At 43.7% G+C, this 19,887-nt stretch overlaps 1 protein-coding gene across 1 annotated transcript in view; it reads right to left on the reverse strand.

The window, feature by feature from the left end:
- Positions 1-10,305, reverse strand: part of LOC147683689 (phospholipid scramblase 2-like) — a 469,436-nt gene extending 459,131 nt beyond the window's left edge. Inside the window, exon 1 of the mRNA XM_086944891.1 lies at positions 10,172-10,305. The gene's annotated coding sequence lies outside the window, so the exon portion shown is untranslated. The remainder of the gene's footprint in view (positions 1-10,171) is intronic.
- Positions 10,306-19,887: the final 9,582 nt, after the last annotated feature.

Below are 19,887 nucleotides of genomic sequence, written 5' to 3' on the forward strand. Positions count from 1 at the left end.
TTCAAGCATACCATCCATCACCTTGGTGTGTTTACAGTTGATGCCCTAAGTGAGACAGGTAGTCCCAGGCGTTGGTTCCATGCTCACAGTGCCACTGGAATCAACCAATAATCGGTCATAGGTTGCTTGTGATCTAGGCCGGAATGGCCGTAGCGGGCACCGGGCATTTCCCTTCAGGGCCGCCATGGTGGGTGCTGGTTTTGGGCCCCTGGGGGAGCAGTTTGTTACCGGGTGGGCAATATCGGACACCTGTAACAAAATCTGCCCAAACCGGCCTATGCAAACAGCTCGACCGCACCTCCACACACACCCTATGGGGGCCAGCCGAGCAGTTTGTCAAGGCCGGTTTCTGTTCAGTCCGGCTCCGCTTGTAATCCGGTTTAGGGAGGACTTGGCAGAACAGGCTGGGTCGTCCCCATTGGAGCAGGATCAAACCTGTTTTACATATGGCTGGGTCCAAACTGAAGTGGCATGGTGGGCGAGAAACGATGGATTGGAATGTGGACCGAGCGATTGCCAGTGGATGAGATTCATTCAAGCATTCTACCCTCACCTTGTTGCACGAGATGTGTTCATAGGCAGTGATGCAGTGACATGTTTCTCAAGGTATAATTCAGTAAAGCTGAAAATAAAAAAAATTCTAAAAACATTCACCGATTCAGTAGAGACAGTTAAGGAGGAGTTTACGTAGACGTTTATATTAGAAGGCATTGATAACTTATGCAATTGTAGCATTTTATGCCTAGTTTTGGCCTTAATGCACAATCCACCCTTTGCTATATAATCTGCAAATTTCAACCCCCAAAAAAGTACTAAGTTTCTAGTTCAAATTGATCAAAGGTTACAAAGAAGCATAGCTCAAGGGGAAGGGAAGTGGTAGAACCTCTTGCCTAATAGTTGTCAAATGTGTAATGAGGTTTTAAATTAGTACTTATTAGACAAAACCTTTTCACATACGGATTTAAACTGTCAAAATATTGAAATAAAACTGCCACATGATGTGGCACATTATACCACATAATGGGACAACTGTTGGTGCATAATTTACTCAATCCTGGTGCAAAACGTGGAACTTCCAAACTCCTATTTTCTGTAGCCTTTGTTATAACCACCACCTCGTCCATGCCCGTCAAAATTCATAGTCCAGGACAAACAATATTCTGACATGTACCACTTTAAGTCCCAAGACTCTAAAGTCAACAATCCCCCCTGCACAAGCCATCTGTTACTTGACACAAAGAGGATTATGGGGGTTTGTGACAGCAGAGAGAGCTTTGCATGTTATTATTAGAACTCCCACTTGGGGTGAACCAGGACAATAAACCGAAAGTTCTGCTGACACTGTGCTCAGTTTGTTATTAAACTGAGAAATTACAAATAGGGAGGACACGGCGTTCCATCCTTCTAGGGTCAGTAAAGGAAGCACCATGAAACTGAATAGTCAAACAGTCATTTTCCACCACTACAGAGTAAAATATGGTAGGGATGCCAAATAAATAAAAATATGTTTAGGATTATTCTTCACGGTTGCCATTTCCTCCCACGTCGAACCTTCTACACGCAGCAAAAAAAGCTGCTCATTTAGGGTTCTAGAAAATATTTTCAAGGCTGTCAGGGGCTCTGTAAGCCCAGTCGCGGGTTCCGGTTTGACTGGCCCACAGGCAGTGTATTTAAACTAACATTGTCTGCAGAAATCTCGGATCCATGCAGCCTTCCAGGCCTTGCCAATCACATATGCAGTGTTTCTTTACAGATTCCAAACTACCCCGATTTGCAGAAATGGACCACTTATTTTATCTATCTAATTTATTAATAGGGTCACTTCTATTTTGCTTCCAGAGCCTATTTTCTCTCTCAATCAAATCCTGTAGGGTAAGAGAATGAACACAGAGGCGAACCAGAGTAGTGTCTAGGGTCCAACATGGCTCCATGCACAAGTGAGCCTTGAAAATATTTGGCATGTATTTCCCGGAAAACAAAAATATGATGAAGTCTCTTTAAAAGTCAAAAAGGAAAGTATTCATTTAACAGCTGGAAGCAGTTAGCCAAGGTACATCCGAATACATTGGGCATTGAAAGGTATTTTGTAGAAGTGATTGCTTTTATTTTTTTAAATTATTTTTTATTTTATTTTAAGCACAGCAGCATATCCAAAGAAGAAAAAACATACAGATCGATAATATCGGAGACATATGCAAACTTCACAGTGCAGGAAACAATGGAGAGAGCCAGAACAAAAATGATGATAACATCTACAACACAGAACATTATTAATGCATCATTAATCATCCTTATTCGGAAACCTATTCAAAGAGGAAAAAAACACACAAAAAAACTGAAGACAGACCCATGTTATTAGCTTAAACAGTCTTTATTGCTGATTTTCCTTCCGTCTATAAATGGGCCCACAAATGCGTTTGCCAAGCAATCTCCCCTTTTTCCCCTTTCTCTCATAGATCCCCTTCGAGATTGTAGTTAGCCAGCAACCTGGCAAGCCATTGTTGGAACGTTGGAGCGGTGTTATTCAGCCAAGCTGTGGCAATACAAATGCGCAGTACTGACATGGTCAAAAAGAGAAAACTTTGAAATGGATCTTGCCTGTTCTCCCTATTTATCCACAGCAAAATTATAGCAGGAGTAAGACAGACTTTAACTTCTAGTGTTCTATCCAAAAAGAGTGCAATCACTTTCCTCAGAGGTTGGAATTTAGGGCATGATGCAAACATGTATTATTTCAGTGTTCATACTGTTGCACCGAGGGCATCTAGTTCAGTCTGCCCCCCCCCCCCCCATTGTTCAATCCTTTCAAGAGTCGAATACAAGGAAAAGATTGTTTGTACTGTTGAGCTTGGAGCCCTGCAGAGCATAAAATGGTTTGGCCCAATTCTAAAGAAGCTCTAAAGCTATCCTGATATACGGCAAGTTTATCTACCCATTTCTTCTCATATTTTTCAAGATAATCATATTTAAAGAAAGAGTCCAGCATATATCCTCCGAATAGTGCAGTCTTCCCCTTCTCTAGTAACATCCATAATTTTTATTTGTACTAAATCCACAGGACCCACCCTTTTTCCCCACCTATAAAGCTACGAATTTGAAGATACTTAAAACAAAATGTATTTTATAAATACCATAACTATTCTGTAAATCTACAAACCTCCGGAATCCATGCGACCCCATTATGTCACCCAATCTCCAGAACCCAAGCAATTCCCATTCCGCCATTATAGAATCCGAGAAGATTTTCCTAGGAAAAGAGGGGTTCCTGAAGAGGTGGGTATACCCATTTAGTCTACCAAGACCAGTTATTTTACGAAATGCGGTCAAAATCTTGAATGCAGCTATCAGGGTCTTCAACCTAGTTCTTTTAAAATAACTGGGCTCAGTGAATTTCAGTAACAGTTTTGAGCATCTTCTCCCAACAAAATTGAATACATTTGGATTGATCCAGACTTGACCCAAGGGTCAGTCGCATCTCCCCCAATTAGCCCGCTCATATACTGAAAGGCTGCCGCCCAGTGATACAGCCCATCCTCCTCTTTCCCTTGGCAAAGACATAAAATTGCACTGCCCTCCTAGTTTTCCCATGTACCCAAGTAAACATATTAACCATGTGCCCCACTGCAGAACAAATTTTTTTCTTAAATTCAAGTGGTATAGCCCTAAAATGATACACAAATTTTGCCAAAAAGACCATTTTCACCACATTACACCGTCCAACTAGCGACAGATGTAAATTGTGCATTCTATCAAAATCCTTTTTAGCTTTGGTAATTATTGGCTCAATATTTCTATCTACAGTCTTCCCCAGATCTGCTGATATATTTAGCCCAGATAGACTGCAGAGTCAGTTACCCATGTATCATCACACACGGCCCCCGTATTCTTGACTTTGAGTCTTAGACCTATTTAAGGCATACCCCGATACGAGGCCCAAAATGTGAGCTGTCTCAATTACAGCCAGGGCGTCATCCAGTTTTGGAGTAACCAATGCGATGCTGTCTGCATATGCCAAGATTTTATATTCTAGGCTGTGATATCTTATAGGGACAATGCCTCCATTTGCCTCTAGCTTCCGAATTAGGGGATCAATGTACATCGCAAAGAGCAGTGGCGAACATGGGCAGCCGTGCTGTGTATCACACTTAATGTTGAAGATGCCCTTTATCATCCATTCACTCTAATACGGGCTGTCTGATCTTTATACAAGGCCTGGATTGCTCTGACATACCCCCCCCCCCTCATTACCAAACTGCTTCATAGCTGCCCAGAGATAGTCCCAGGAGACCCGGTCAAATACCTTTTCTGCATCCATTAGCATCACCGCCATAGGATCCCCTGAGACTTCAGCAGCGTCAAAGAGTTAGAACCCTGCGGACATGCTGTATTGTTTCTCTCCCTGGAATGAAGCCATGATGAGTGGGGTTGACTATCTTACCGATTATGTTGCTTAGCCTGGTTGCCAGGGTTTTTGAAAAAAATTAGCGTCACAGTTCATTAGTGTTATTGGCCTATATGACCCAGGTTCTCTGGAGGGTTTCCCCATTTTCGGAAAGATTACTATATCTGCCCATGACTCTGGAACGAAGTTGCCTGACTGGGCCTGAAGTACTGTTTCAACTAAATAAAGTCTAATTATCTCCAGAAAGACTTTATAAAATTGTAAATGAAATTGTAAATGATTCTGATCGGGTCCGGATACCTTGCCTGAGAGGAGGCTTCCTAAAGCAGCATAGATCTCTTCCACCGTCAGTGGGGTTTCCAGTGCCTCTCTCTTCCTCAGAGATAGACTGTATAAAAGTTTCATTAAGATAACTTTGAATTTCAAGAGGATCCTTAGCCTGAGCTTCATTATATAATTTACCATAGAACTGCCTGAATATCTCTCGAATCCCTACTGGATCGTCAACTATATTCCCATTTCCATCGATATCTCCCTAATCTCTCCGGGTGCGATTTCCTGTCTGAACTGCACCGCTAGTGTATGCCTGACCCGTTCACCGAGCTCATAACATTGCTTCTTTCTTGCAAGAAAAGTTGCTGCTGCATTGGTGGCTATAACCAACACAGCTTCAGATTTGACTAAGGCCAATCTAAGCAAGATATCATCAAGCAATGTACCCATAACAATTGCAGCATCCAGCTCATCCTCTATATCCATTATTACCGGACATAGCTTTTTCTCTAACTGTATCTTATGTTTCTGTCTAGGCAGGCAATAGCTCAATGTCTCCCGGCGTATCCCAGCTTTAAAAGCATCCCAGACTACCCCGGTCTGGTGCTGCCTATTAATAGCCCAAAAGGCTTCAACCCATTCCTTCTTATGTTCTACATATCCTGGATCTTTCTGCAGCCCTCTTGCCTCAAGAAGGGTCCAGCATATCGCGCAATAACTCACTGTTCACAAATTATTTTTGTAATATGAAAGGCCACTTTATTAAGACAGGTGCAAATAAAATCTTTTCCAAAAACATCTTGATTCATTTTAACAAATGAAACCCCCAAACTTATCTTATCCCTATGAAATATGAACCCCCACTAAGCTAACCCAACCAAACCCAGAAGAGACTGACTCATGTTGCTACCCCCCCTCATTACCTTTTCCTGCCCTTTGAGGATGGACAAACCCGCTCCAGGCTGCCCACCCACCAGAAAACCACCTAACAATGGAACTGTAAAAGCTAAAACCTGTCTTAATGGGGCAACAAGAGAAGTCCACTTTGGCAGTTACCAAAGTAGATAAAAATGCCTAAACAGGTCCTGAAAAAGAAAAAAAGGGGTGGGTGGTTGGGACAAAAACGAACTTAGCCACCCGCCTCTCTCGAGCTCAGTTCCTTTCCCACCTTTCTCACCGTTAATAGTACCTTTCCTGTCTGCGCCTCATTACCCCAAACCCCTTTCACCTGTGGCCATTTCCCTGCGCGAACCAGCCAGGGTAAGACAGGCTCGCGCACGGCTCCCCCTGGGTCCCTCCTCGCGCAATAACTCACTGTCCACAAATTCTTTTTGTTTAGCAAGAAAGGCTACTTTATTAGGACATGTGCAAATAAAATCTTTTCCAAAAATATCTTGATTAATTTTAACAAACCAAACCCCCAAACTTATCTTATTATCCCTATGAAAGATAAACCCCCACCAAGCTAACCCAACCAAACCCAGAAGAGACTGACTCATGCTGCTACCCCCCCTCATTTGCTTTTCCTGCCCTTTGAGGATGGACAAACCCGCTCCAGGGTGCCCACCCCCCAGAAACTCTCCAACCAGGAAAAATGAGCAGAGTTTTCCTGCCCCACCACTGGAGAACCTTCATGCCGGTCTAGGAGAGCACCACAAATTTGTGTTCCATACCTTGGCAATCAGATCACGCAATTCCACCAAATAGAATGCTTGCCCCATTTGCGACAGGTGGACCCCATCGTCCCTGAAAAGATGGCTTTTAAATAAGCTGTATATTGTGCGCTAAAATGTGAACCCCCAAGCACTCACAGAAAATTTGCATAGCTCTATTAAGATTCCTCCTCGCTTTTTCCAAAGCTGCATGGTTTCTTGCTCCTCTCCAATGCAGCCGCGGTACAAATTCCGTCCAAATCATCATGGTGCTCACCCATGTTTCCTTGATGACACTCAGATCCATTTTTAATATTTTGATCAAAGTCGGGAAAGACCGCTCCACGAGATCATTCTCTCCAAGGTGAATGACCAGCAGATCCGGAGGACCCCCTCTGTTAACGCACATCTCTAACAAAGAAAACAACCCCCACCCTCCCCCAACGCATCCCTCCTTTACCATTCCAGATCACCTCATGGGTAACACTTTTCAGTCCAAGTGATCTCCCACAAATCTATTCAGCTTAAACAGCGGCCCATTTAACGAATGAGTGTCCTACAATCCAAGTGATCCTTTAACCATTAACCATCCTTTGCAACGAACCTAGGCAGAAAAACAAGTATTAATATGAAAAGAGAAATCCTGAAGTCCTTTCCTAACATACTTTTCGCAACATTTGGACTTCCATCTCCCAATTCGGCATATGTCTGATCAATCCCACCCCAATCTTGTTGCCTCCGTTGCAGTACCAATGCGAAAAGAGTGCGTTCCAAAATGCAGTGGGTTTTCCCCCCAAACACAGCAACACCTACTGCAAAACAGCCAGCAATTGAGCAATAGAAATCGGACTTCCTTGTGCGTGACAAAAAATGTCCCAGGAGAGAAAAAAGAGGCCCTGAAAGCCTCTCATTCCGTGACCGGACAACAAAATTCTAAACCACTCCTTCCCAAGAAAACCCATTGTCCCCTACCCAACTGGGGAGTCTTTGAAGCCCTTAACCATAGTCTCAGCCTGTTTCCCTCCACGAAAACCTCATCGCTGTTTATTCCAGCCCTGTTCCTCATACCCAGTAACTCAGAAGCCCTGAACTCCCCAAAAGACAACAAAAAACATAACCAAAACTACCCACACTCAAACGCATCATAGCAGCACGAGGACAACTGAAGCAACATCCTTTAAAGCAAACCAAAAGTCACTGGTTACTGCAACTGTTTAGAAACAGCTTGTACCCTACCCAACCCTTTCAACACCTTTTTCACCAAAACCCCACCGACAGGATCCCTCCCCTATCTCAGCCGCCCATAAAAGAAATACCGGTCAATTGTGCCAGAAATAGTGGTGTGCGTTATAGACAACGCAAAATGTCTAAGTGTGAACAGTTATATATGTCGGTCATAAAAACCCAATATTTTGTTTTATTTTTTTTAAAAATGAGGAGCGAATAAAGAAACAAGGAGCTGGTGAATTAAAGCGAAAGAGGATTAGTAAACTGTTCCAGAAGCTTGCTCCACTGGGGTTACATTAAATACACGGTTGTTTATTTTGTAACAGGTCTTGGGTAACCTGGAGCGATTTCCTTTCCATGACCGCAGGTGCTTACCTCCCCTTCCCCCGTGAGCCCCCGTCGGAGACGCCCCCCCAAGGACAGAGCCGCACTCAGCCCACCCAGCCGCCCCCCGACCCCCCTGCAACCCGGGCACCGGAGCATATCCTGCACCGGGTGCCAGATTGCTTTGGATACTGGGTGCTACGCTGAAATGCTGTCTCCTTCCCAGCGCAGCTCTGTCCCAGCGATTGCGTTCCGAGAACCAGGGGACTTTGTTCCGGGTCGCCGCAGGGTACGACAATGCCTCGACCCTGCATCCCTGCCGAAACAGCGACACCTGGATGTCGCTGCATACTCAAAGGCGATGAACTCAGCGAGTCTCAGCACGATATTTTCAGCGAGACAGCTCGGGGCTCACCAACACATCACCGCAATTTATCTCCAACCGTTCTCCTGAGCCAGCCCCAGTGCTCCGATGACGATAGCACCTGGTCGTCTCAGGGGTGCTTCGGGAGCATCAACGCAGGGGTCGTGTCCCAAAGGTCCAGGGTAAGAAATAGACTGGCCGGACCATTGTGCAGGGAGGCCAGTGCAGGGTCCGATCCAGGTTCGTGTCCCGAAGGTCTTGGGAACAGGATAATCAGCCGGACTAGTATTCGGGGGCCCAGTGGAAGGTCAAACCACTGCTACGGCATCGAGGACCCAGCAGTTTCGCTTGACTCCGTTGCAGCTAAAAAACTCAATGGGTCACTCATGGACTTATCTACTTTTGTCCTGCCTGCCATTTTGCTGCTTTTCTCTGCCTTTTTTCTCTGGACTCTGACCCGCCATCTTGTCCATTTCCTTGTCCTTTACCCTTTTCCCTCTTTCCCCCCTTGATGATCCTCCGATTTGCCTTTTCTTCATACCCTTGTATCCCTCCCACCTTCCCTTGGTGCTGTGACTGCGTCCCCCCTCTGACCCCCTTAATGGAACTCTGATCTCCTGTTTTCTTTTTTTTGGGTCTTGGCCTGAGAAATGCTACTATTTGTATATACATGAATATAGAGAAAACTCGAACCACTAGTATATGTAGTAGACCTGTACTCTCTACCATTCCTATGTGACTCTTAGAGTTTATCCCTTTTCTGTATCTCTTCCTTGTGTGACTTTACCACTTGTACATTTGCATTTTTTTCTGTTTGTATCTTTTATGTAACTCATGTAATCCTAAGTCCTTAATTATCACAACTGGTTCTTATGTAAAGCTCTGACACCTTCGGGTAATGTTCGCGCTATATAAAATCGCATTATATAAAAAAAATTACAATTTTAAAACGAGAAAATGCCAAGTTCCTTTCCATCCGGGTAACGTGAACTTTCTAGAACATTGCACCGAGCAGGTGACGTGCTGCTCACACACAGAGTGGAAGTGAATTATCACCAGCCACACTTAAGCCGTCACCAGGGCTTAAAGTGGGATGACAAATCTGGAGGGAGGGGGGGTGTGGCCTATGTAATTAAGTGTGCCATTCACTGGTATGTTGCTGTTCATGTCATCACATCCAAATATATAATACAACAAGTAGCATAAAACCTAAAACAAGCCAGGACTATTGGCTTTGTCAGTGGTTGTTAGTTGCATAAGATAAATAAGCAACAACTACGGCTTCCTTGTATAGAATATTGAAAATGTTTCAGTTCTGAAATGAGGAGATTGGCTCAACTACAATGAGTCCCTCAGAAGTTACATCATAGGCAGTGAAGGATGGCACTGCTGCAGAGTTAAAATGTATTATTTTTTTCCCCGAGTGATAGCTAAACTGAGGTACCCGTTTGAGCTCCTGCTGTATAGAACTGCCGGTGCAGAGCACCTGCGGGACCTGTCTCACTTAAAGCCCTGGGTCTTACTGAATTGAAGATAGAGGCCGCACCCCGCAGGCACCGTTAATAGGTCGATGCACTCTAGGGAACACTAACGCCGTAGATTCAACAACCGCAGCCTTGGAAGGGTGAGGCGGAGAGCACGTCCACTGCAGGCCCTGAAACTTGAACAGACGCTGGAGAGGGGAAATGTTTAGCTAAGCACCGACTGCATACAAAGAGGGTGGAGACGCTGGAAAACACTTTAGCGGGTACTGGGGCTGCTGTGGAGTGACAGATAGACGCGTAGAAGCAATCGCAGGACTCGCAACAAATCGTAAAACACTTGCAGACCCAAACACCCGTTAAACTTGGGCTCGCCCATTCCCCGGGAAAGTCTCCCTGTTTCAGAGGCCCCAAGTTTAGATGCTTGTCAGGACCGGAGGGCACTCACCTGAGTCAAGCTGCGCGGGGAAGCTGAACTGCCCGTCACCCGAGGCTATATGCCTTTTTAGTGGGAGGCGACAGGTAAAGCCGACTCCCTCCCTCTCTAAGCACAGCTGGAACCTAGGTGACCGGTGAGTGAAATGACCCGCCCATCTCTCCAATCAACAAACATGCACTTGCAGCTGAGTTTACGACTGACTGCCAACAAGCACTTGCTCCTTGGGCGCCCTCGAGGAGTTGTCACGTTTACTCTGATCCTACGATCAAAACCCACGTCTTCCCGGCAACTCTTAGGGGCGAACACGCCAGTGAAGGGGTGGCACGCTTGAATGGTTTGGTGATGAGATATCGGATAATTATCTTCGCGTTGTCCCGGGCCTGTAGCCTTAACCCAGTGCATAATGACTCTGCCCCCATCCGATTTCTCATATTTCTATCTTGTTCAGCACAAGTCATTTTCTTTCCATTTCGTATGCGCCAGGTGTAATATTAATTTTAATATAGCGCCTCATACCCGATTTGAGCCATTTTTAGGCTCTGTAAAATGTGTGAATGTTAGCACATTGAATGTTCCTCCTATTTTTCTCCATCTCGTCACAGGCACTCACCCCTTGAATCTTTGAAGGTCGGCTGCATGTAGGTTTGGATTACCCTCCACGATAAAGAATTTGATGAGGAACAGTAACAATCCGAACAATTAAGATTGCTAGAAAGTAATCGGGTTAAGTACCTTACTATGTCAGCATGTAAGGTGATCAGCCCCCCTTGCAATTTTACTGGTAGGGGAAGGTCCCCATAGTTCTGGTTCACTTCTAGTCAATGAATTTTCATTCTTTTGTAATCTGCCTTGAAAACGGATGTCATTCATTTAGCCAACTCTACACATTCATGTGGGTGTCATTTAACATTTATACTTTTTTACATCATTCTAAGACCCCAATCCTTTAGAAAGGCTGAGGGTAAATTGTTATATCTAATTTTTTATACTATGCATCTTCCCTGTTTCTCTGCCTCTGCTGCTCAGCCAGTGTGAATGTGTTGGGTAGAATGTTGGTGTGGCTGGTGATGTCATTGGAATGCGTGGATTGCTCTGAGGTGGAGTGCTAGTTGGATCCTGGGCTGACCAACAGGGAGGCTGCTCCTGGTGGGGCCTTATTTACATTTTTACTGGGAAACATACTTAAAATCTAAGAACAATAAACGTATTCATCTGTAACCTAACCACGTCTACTGGAACTCCTTACTAAGACACAGGCGCGAAACACCCATTGGGCTAATCGGGCTTCAGTCCAAAACCCCGTCGCCTCCTCTGCCCGGGCTAAGATGACACGCACTGAAATGATGCAAGAAGGCAGCGCATCCGATCCGAGAATGTGATTTCTATTATGCTTTCTGAGAGGCCCAGCGGCTCGAGTGAGCCAGCCAGCCAGCCTCTGAACAGTTTCAGTGAGTGAACCCCCCTGCCCCCACCTCTTGTTTTCCTTTAGAGTGGCACCACAGAGGTGAAATCCTTGCCGGAAGGCAAGGATTTCACTTAACACTTGATGGGTTGTGAGCATGGGGTGTGAAGATGTGCACAGCAGGGGGAAGGCATGGCCAGTTAAGGTGACACGTTTCCTTTGTAAAGGAATTTCTGCTGGCATCATAGCCCAGGGTGTGCTGTCTGTGCACTTGTATAGATGTGTATTCCATACAAGTGCACAGACAGCAAACCCTGGGCTATGAGGCCAGCAGAAATTAATTTACAAAGGAAAAGCATCACCTGCACATTCATCACTTTCACCCTGCTGTCTGTGCACTTGGATGGAATTCATATCCACGGCTCTGCTCACTAGATAAATGGTGAACGGGGCCATGGATCTTTCTATTTTCGCATCCAAGGGCACCAAGGAAGAAAAAGAGGAGGCCCAGACAAGGAGAATCCAGGAGCCATTTGACCCCCACCTATCTACTCTGAGACCTTCGAGGGGCTGGATGCCAGGACACAGTGCTGCGGATCAGCCAGACTCCACAGTATAGTATCAGAGGAGCAGGCAGCAGTTTCTATGTAAGTTTCATTAACTGTAATGCATTTTTCAGCACAACATTACCTACTGCCTGCATATCTAGGTTACTGTGAATGTTGTTCTTGACTTACATAGAAACGTCAAAGAAGACAGTCCCCTCCAAATATGCAAATGTAGTGTAAGTTTGTAGTGTTCATTTTTTTGGGGGGGTGCTAGTGGGTAACTTTAGAGTTCAGGGTGGGTTTGGGTTTTAGGGTGCCAGTGAGTAATTTTATGATTCAGGGTGGGTTACCGATTGGGGTGCCAGGGGGTAATTTTAAGGTTCTGAGCGGGTATGGGTTTTGGGGTTCCAGGGGGCAATTTTAGGGTTCAGGGTGGGTATGGGTTTTGGGGTGCCAGGGGTCATTTTAGGGTTCAGGGTGGATATGGGTTATGGGGTGCCAGGGGGGAATTTATGGTTTAGGGTGGGTATGGGTTATGGGGTGCCGGGGGAATTCATGGTGCGGTATGGGTTTTGGGGTGCCAGGGGTAATTTTAAGGTTCAGGGTGGGTGTGGGTTTTGGGGTGCCATGGGATTAATTTTAGGGTTCAGCGTGGGCATGTGTTTTATAGTGCCAGGGGCAATTTTAGGGTTTAGGGCAGGTGTGGGTTTTGGGATGTCAGGGGGCTATTTTAGGGTTCAGGGTGGGTATGGGTTTTGGGGTGCCTGGGGTAATTTTAAGGTTCAGGGTGGGTATGGGTTTTGGGGGGCCTGGGGTAATTTTAAGGTTCAGGTTGGGTATGGGTTTTGGGGGGGCAAGGGGGGAATTTATGGTTCAGCATGGGTATGGTTTTTGGGGTGCCAGGGGTAATTTTAGGGTTCAGGGCGGGTATTGGTTTTGGGGCTCCTGGGAGGTGATTTTAGGGTTCCGGATGGTAATGGGTTTTGGGGTGCCAGGGGGTAATTTTAGGGTTTGGGGTGGGTATGGGTTTTGGGGTGCCAGGGGGGGGGGGGATCATTTTAGGGATCAGGATGGGTATGGGTTTTGAGGTGCCAGGGGTAATTTTAGGGTTCAGGGCGGGTATGGGTTTTAGGGTGTGAGGGGGGTTAATTTTAGGGTTCATCGTGGGTATGTGTTTTGGTGTGCCAGGGGTAATTTTAAGATTCAGGGTGAGTATGGGTTTTGGGGGGCAAGGGTGTAATTTTAGGGATCACTGCGGGTATGGCTTTTGGGGTGCCAGGGGTCATTTTAGGGTTCAGGGTGGGTATGGGTTTTTGGGTGCCAGGGGTCATTTTAGGGTTCAGGGTGGGTATGGGTTTTGGGGTGCCAGGGGTAATTTTAGGGTTCAGGACGGGTATGGGTTTTGGGGTACCAGGGGGGGTAATTTCAGATTTCAGGGTGGTAATGGGTTTTAGGGTGCCGGGAGTAATTTTGGGGTTCAGTGTGGGTATGAGTTTTGGGTTAATTTTAGGGTAGGTATGGGATTTGGGGTGCCAGGGGGGCAATTTTTAGGGTTGGTATGAGTTGAAGGGTTGTAGGGTTTTAAGGAAATGTGGGTGGGTGTGTGTGTGTGTGTATATGTGTGTGTGTGTGTATATATATATATATATATATATATATTACCTACTGGCGGTCGCCAGTAGGTAGTTATAGTTAGGATTATTTTGTATAGGGAATCTGCAACATTCTATTGGGAATAACTTTGGCGCCGGTTGTGGAATCTGCCTGAAGATTTCCGTAAATTTGCCTCACTGCGCTCCGCTCCTTCCCTGTAAGTTTGGGGGGGATTCGTCAAGCTGGGGCCGAGATAAAAGGGGGGTCCCAAAACGTGTTTTTCCCATGTTAATTTCCATAGGGCGGTTGGACTCACTTTTAGCTCGAACGGCTGAATGGATTTCCACCAAACTTGGCAAAATTGTAGGGACTGGTAGCCCGATGTGCCTCTGCTATGTCTCAAGAAATGTGCTCCAGTGGATTTTGAGTAATTTAGGTTAAAAAAAAAATATATATCTATAAGCACGCCCCAGTACGCGCACCGGGACGCGTACTAACGCGCTACGCGAGTTCGCGCGCGGAAAGCTGATTGGGTGTCTGTCAACATTCCAAACATTCCGGAGCGGCCGCCATCTTGTGTCTCGGTAGGATGGAGACACAAGAGGTGGCAAAAAAAAAGAGGGAAATGACCAAAAGGGTGCAGAGTAGACCCCCCCTGACTCCCTAGGTTTGATGTGGGGGCCATAAAAAGGCCCCGCAGGGCTAAACATTTTTTTTTTTTGATTTGCACGGGGGGAGCGCCCGGTACGCGCACCGGGTAGCGAACCGGGGAGCGTACCATGGGGAAAAAAGAATTACAGAGTTTTTTTAAAATGTAGCATTTTTTTATAAATTGGAGGTAGTTCTAAAAAGTACTGTTGTTTTCTTCTTTTTGTTGTTTTATATTTTTTTATTGTTTTTTTGAACATTTTGTACCTTTTTTTGGCTTTTATGAACAATTTTATATTTTTTTTGTTATTTTTATGGGGACAAACAAAAAACAGGGAATTGTAAACGGCGCAACTGAAGCAAAAAAAATCAGGGAAAAATTAAGGTTTTTTTGGGCAATTGTGGTTGTCACCAGCACGGTTGATGAGTTTAATGCTTTGCTCACCATGGGTAATTGTTTTTCCACAAAATATACAAACGATTTTGTATTGTCCAAGCTGGGTTTGTATGTTTGGGACCATCTCCCTTGTCTCTGGACCCGATGGAGTGGGTTGCTTACTTTTGGAGGTGCTGGGTGAAGATTGGGGAGGGTTTCTGGTCATTTCTCGAACCTCTGCCACAGCATAGTTGTTAGGGTGCCGGTGTTGCATGTGGCGAATCATGGTGGTATTGCCAAAAGAGTACTTTTTGTTAGGGTTCCCCCTGGAAAGTACAGTGCCACAGATTAGACAAGTAACCCTTGGCGCATTTACTTTCTTGAGGTCCTTTGGGATTGAAAAAACTCCCTGATAATGTGCTCTTTTGGCTTATATGGGGCAGTTTCTTCAGGCAGGAACCTCCCCTCTCCTCCTCCTCCTCTTCTTCATCACCACCACTGTGGTGTTGTGGTGGTCCTCTTGGTGGTGGTGGTGGCTGAGATGCTCCTGCTGCTACTGTAGCCATTTCTGAGTACAAATAGGTAGTAATAGCTCTGGAAACAGGTCTTCCTCACTCAAAGTACAAAGTGAGAATGAGGAAAAAAGGTAGGGGCTTTCATCATTAGGAAAACAAAACTGTCCTGAACCAATAAAAAGTGTTATTTTTAGGTCACATGACCAGGACTTTCATCATTTGGAAACCAAAACTGTCCAGAACCAATAAAAAGTGTTATTTTTAGGTCACATGACCCGGGGCGCGTAGCGTAAGCGCGTCGGATGCTTACGTAGCGCGATCGTATGCGCTCGAGTGCTTCCGGGTGTGCTTACGCCATGCGTATCACGTGGACGTGGCTACGCAATACGTCACGATGATGTTTTCGTTCGCAGCAAATAGCGCTAACGGGACGCTCATCGGTACGCACACAGGGGCGCACAGCAAGACTGCGCTTACCGGTGCGCTCACTGGTACGCACACCGGGAGCGCTCCAGGGCAAAAAAAAAAACCATGAACAATATACATAAAAAAAATAGTATTACATAAATATACAATATAGGATTCATTATAAAAAATATTACATTTCATAGCTATAGAAATTTGCTGTTAAAAAACCTTTGAAATTCACTGAAAAAAACATAGGTTTGAGGCCCTATATATAGTTGGGAATTAGCATTTAAAAAACCTATGAAATTCACTGAAAAAACCATAGGTTTCACACCAGTTATAGTTAGGAATTTGCATTTAAAAAACCTATTAAATTCACTGAAAAACCATAGGTTTCACACCAGTTATAGATAGCTGGAAATTTTACTGACATAAAACCATTGAAATTCCCACGTTATATTTAGTTGGACTCACTATAACTTGCGCGCCTGCAATGCACTGCTGATGACGTCACATATTACATCGCTCATGACATGGTCAGTGACATCACTCATGACATCACTGATGACACCATCCAGTGAATGTGTGTCTTTCTGTAAAATAAATGTTTTATATATGTATTTGTAAAGGTCGATGGAAGAATACATTTTTAAATAAGTCTAAATGGATATTTAAAAAAAAAAATTTGATTGGTTAACTGGCTTATTAAGCGTATCTTAGTGAATACATATATTAGCGAGTAATGTTTAAATATTTAAATATATGTATCAGTGTTTCACTTTGTGTATAAGTGGCTGCATGGGTTGGTGAGTAGCTACATGTGTGTGTGTGTGTATGGGTTATTAGATTTTTTTTAGTATCAGTATGAGTGTCTGTATGGTTTGGTGGGGTATTACTTAGCACATAGATGCATTAATGACTGACTCACTGTTTGTATGTGTTTTGAAGACAGCATATGTGTTGGATTGTAAGGGTGGATGAGTGTGTATATGTGGGTGTTAGTGAGTGAATGACTCACTAGTGTGTTTATCAGTAACTACATATGTTTTATTCTAGTATATGTGAGTATTGATGTATATAAGTGAGCATATGTGAGAGTGAGAGAGTGTAAGAGTTCCTGTTTAAATAAGTATGTGTTTCTATAAGTGATTGTTTAAGAGAGTAAGTATGTGTAAGTTTCCTTAGAAGAAATGTGCTAGTGTGTGTATAGCTGTAAATGCAAATAAATGGATGTTCAATAGTTTATTTGCATGTGTGAGTATGTGTGTGAGTAACTTTTGGATGACTGTCAGTGTGTAACAGGATGTATATGTGTATCACTACATATCATGAGTGAGTATATGTATGAGTGACTATATAGAACTGTTTCTGGATGAGTGGATGTGTATATAGATGGTGGAATTACTGAATTGGTTGTTATAACTGGTATGGGTATCTCAATTTTTTGGAAAATGTTAGTTTCTATTTTTGAATATGTGTTTCAAGGGTTACATTACACTGAAAGGAGGTCTGTCAGTCTGTCACAAGGATGGTGTCATCAGTAATGTCATGAGTGATGTCACTGACCATGTCATGAGTGATGTAATATGTGACGTCATCAGCAGTGCATTGCAGGCGCGCAAGTTATAGTGAGTCCAACTAACTATAACGTGGGAATTTCAATGGTTTTATGTCCGTAAAATTTCCAGCTAACTATAACTGGTGTGAAACCTATGTTTTTTTCAGTGAATTTAATAGGTTTTTTAAATGCAAATTCCTAACTATAACTGGTGTGAAACCTATGGTTTTTTCAGTGAAAATATATATATATATATATATATATATATACTTTTCTAAAAAAATAAGCCATTACAGGGATATATAAACATATATACATATATATATGTATCGTTTATACTTACCTGTAAAATAGTTATATTTTAAAACAAAACTTTTACATTGTAATGGTATTGTGTTGTAACAGCACTTGAGTTGTTGAGTTGTTACAACCGCGTTGCAAAGACATGCATTGTGATGGCATGTGTTGTTGTCATACATTCGTGCGATGCTGAAGCCCTTATCCATGCATGTAGCAGGTTACACCTAGTGGGTGTGTGGTTGGAAGAGTGTTGTCTTTACTTAAGCCTCTGTAAAAAGCATCTCCATGCAGTTCATGATGAATACCAAGGTGCAGTTGTTATTGAGCTATGGGACTCCGTGCTAAGTTGTGTGATTGAAGAGGAAGTTTGCAAGATAGGAGACAATTTATATAATATATTTTATACTGGCAGCTCTCATTAGCTCTGCAGGTCCCTTTATTATGCTTGTGGTTTATTTCTTGTGTTCTGGATCCTGGCTCCTGCCTATGATGGGGGAAGCAGTAGATGGTTCAATCTGATCTTATGGATCTGCAAGAGTTTGCAGAAATAATACATGTCATAGTCTGATAACTTCTTATCTAGTACTACAGACCTGCACATTACGTAATAATCAAAAATTAAATTTAGTTCCGGAATACCTTTCCAAAAGTAATAGTTGCACGATTATAGACTCAAATTGCTTGCCCAGTTTGTGATGAATTTTTCAGCCCTTAATAGATACAGACACCTCTCAGTAACTTTAATTTCAGGTGTCAAGAAGTTTCCGCTAGCAGGTGCTCTTCGGTTTCAATAAGTTTCAGATTATTGATGAGGCCCAATACACACACTTTTTTTAAGCACTTCCAAAGTATGTTGATTGGCTCTTTGAATATGAGATTTTCCTGCAGGTAATGCAGTGTATCAAAAATGCATGTCAAGCAGGCGGGGTATTTGAAAACACCATCTTGAATACTCAAACGTTACTAGGGCTGGACTTTTACATGGGAACGCAGAGCTCAGGAAATTAAGGGCTCCATGTGTGTGCCTCTATACTGACTTGATACATGCAATCATATTGTGGTATTGAGCTATTTAGAGGGTATTTACGTTGCTTGCTGATCTGCACCACTCCCTAATATCGCAATTATGAGAGCATAATATCCACATTTGGTAAACACACTTTTCAATGAACTCTGTAACCTGCTGGTACATCGGGTAGGTGTGTGTTATCCTATCTGCAATCCTTTCATCCATCAAGCCAACCATCCATCCTTTCTGATTTCAATTTACTCTGCCAACCCTACACCGATCCTTTTAGCCATCTTCTCAGATATCTATTTACTCTACCATCCCTTCACCAACGCATCCATCCTCTCACATTTAGATTTACTATACTTTCACCCTTGTATCCATCCATTCTGATTTCCTTTTACGCTGCCATAATTTTACCCATTTAATTGGGATTTACTTAACTTACACAAAGGCCACTTTTTGTGGTTTTGCGTGGTTTAGTAACTCCAGAGTAATGAGAGGCAGAGCATTGAGCTGCCTTGAGTTACCTTGCGTTGGGAAGTTGTTCCATGGGTGGAGCTAGGGCATTCCCACACATCTGTCTATGGATTTTGACACAATCCCACAGTTACTTCGGCCAGTACACCTGGGAATGCTTCCAAATGGTGCGCCTCCCAGGCTCAGGCGTTACGAGGAGAATTATCTTTATTTATCCTTGTTGCTTCCTTTTTCCATGTAAGCTGCATTCAGGTATCTCTTCCTCAACCAAAAGATTCTTGCTCATAACGCAGGCACCGTTGCACCATGATGTCTGCATTGGCACTATGCAGCACCAGTTGAGGGAGACAGCCGAAATGTGTCATTTTTGTAAATATGGCACATTTCTGCTCTATGCCTTTGATGCAACACAGCACAGCGTTTTCCCTTTCCAAGTTGTGGTGCATGAAAGTTTAGTAAATCTGGGCTTAAATATTTGTGAGGCCTGTTCTTTCTGTAGGTAAGCGTACATTGAAAGCATAGAGTCTTTGCGTCAAACATTAGAAACTGTAATATTATAATTATATACCCAGATGGTTTTGCATAATTGTTTGGGGCTGATTGCATTGGACATTTTCATATTATATGAAATTCCAGCCATTTCATTGAAGTTTTAGACATGTGGTAAGTGTGTGGTATCCTAATTGTACAGAAAATAAGGCTACTTCTAGCTTGCTTCTTTAAAGAGTTTTAGGATAATTTAGAGAGGTAATGGGTGTTTAACTTGTATTTCTTGGCTTTTTAATGTTGGTTTATTGTACAGTATTCTTTCCCCCCGTACTTTTGCAATAATTAAGTAAGTGACCTGAGGGCCTTTTTTATATTTCACTAGAGATCGCTATCCGCATA

Source organism: Lissotriton vulgaris, chromosome 11 (genome assembly GCF_964263255.1).
Source record: "Lissotriton vulgaris chromosome 11, aLisVul1.2, whole genome shotgun sequence".
NCBI lineage: Eukaryota > Metazoa > Chordata > Amphibia > Caudata > Salamandridae > Lissotriton > Lissotriton vulgaris.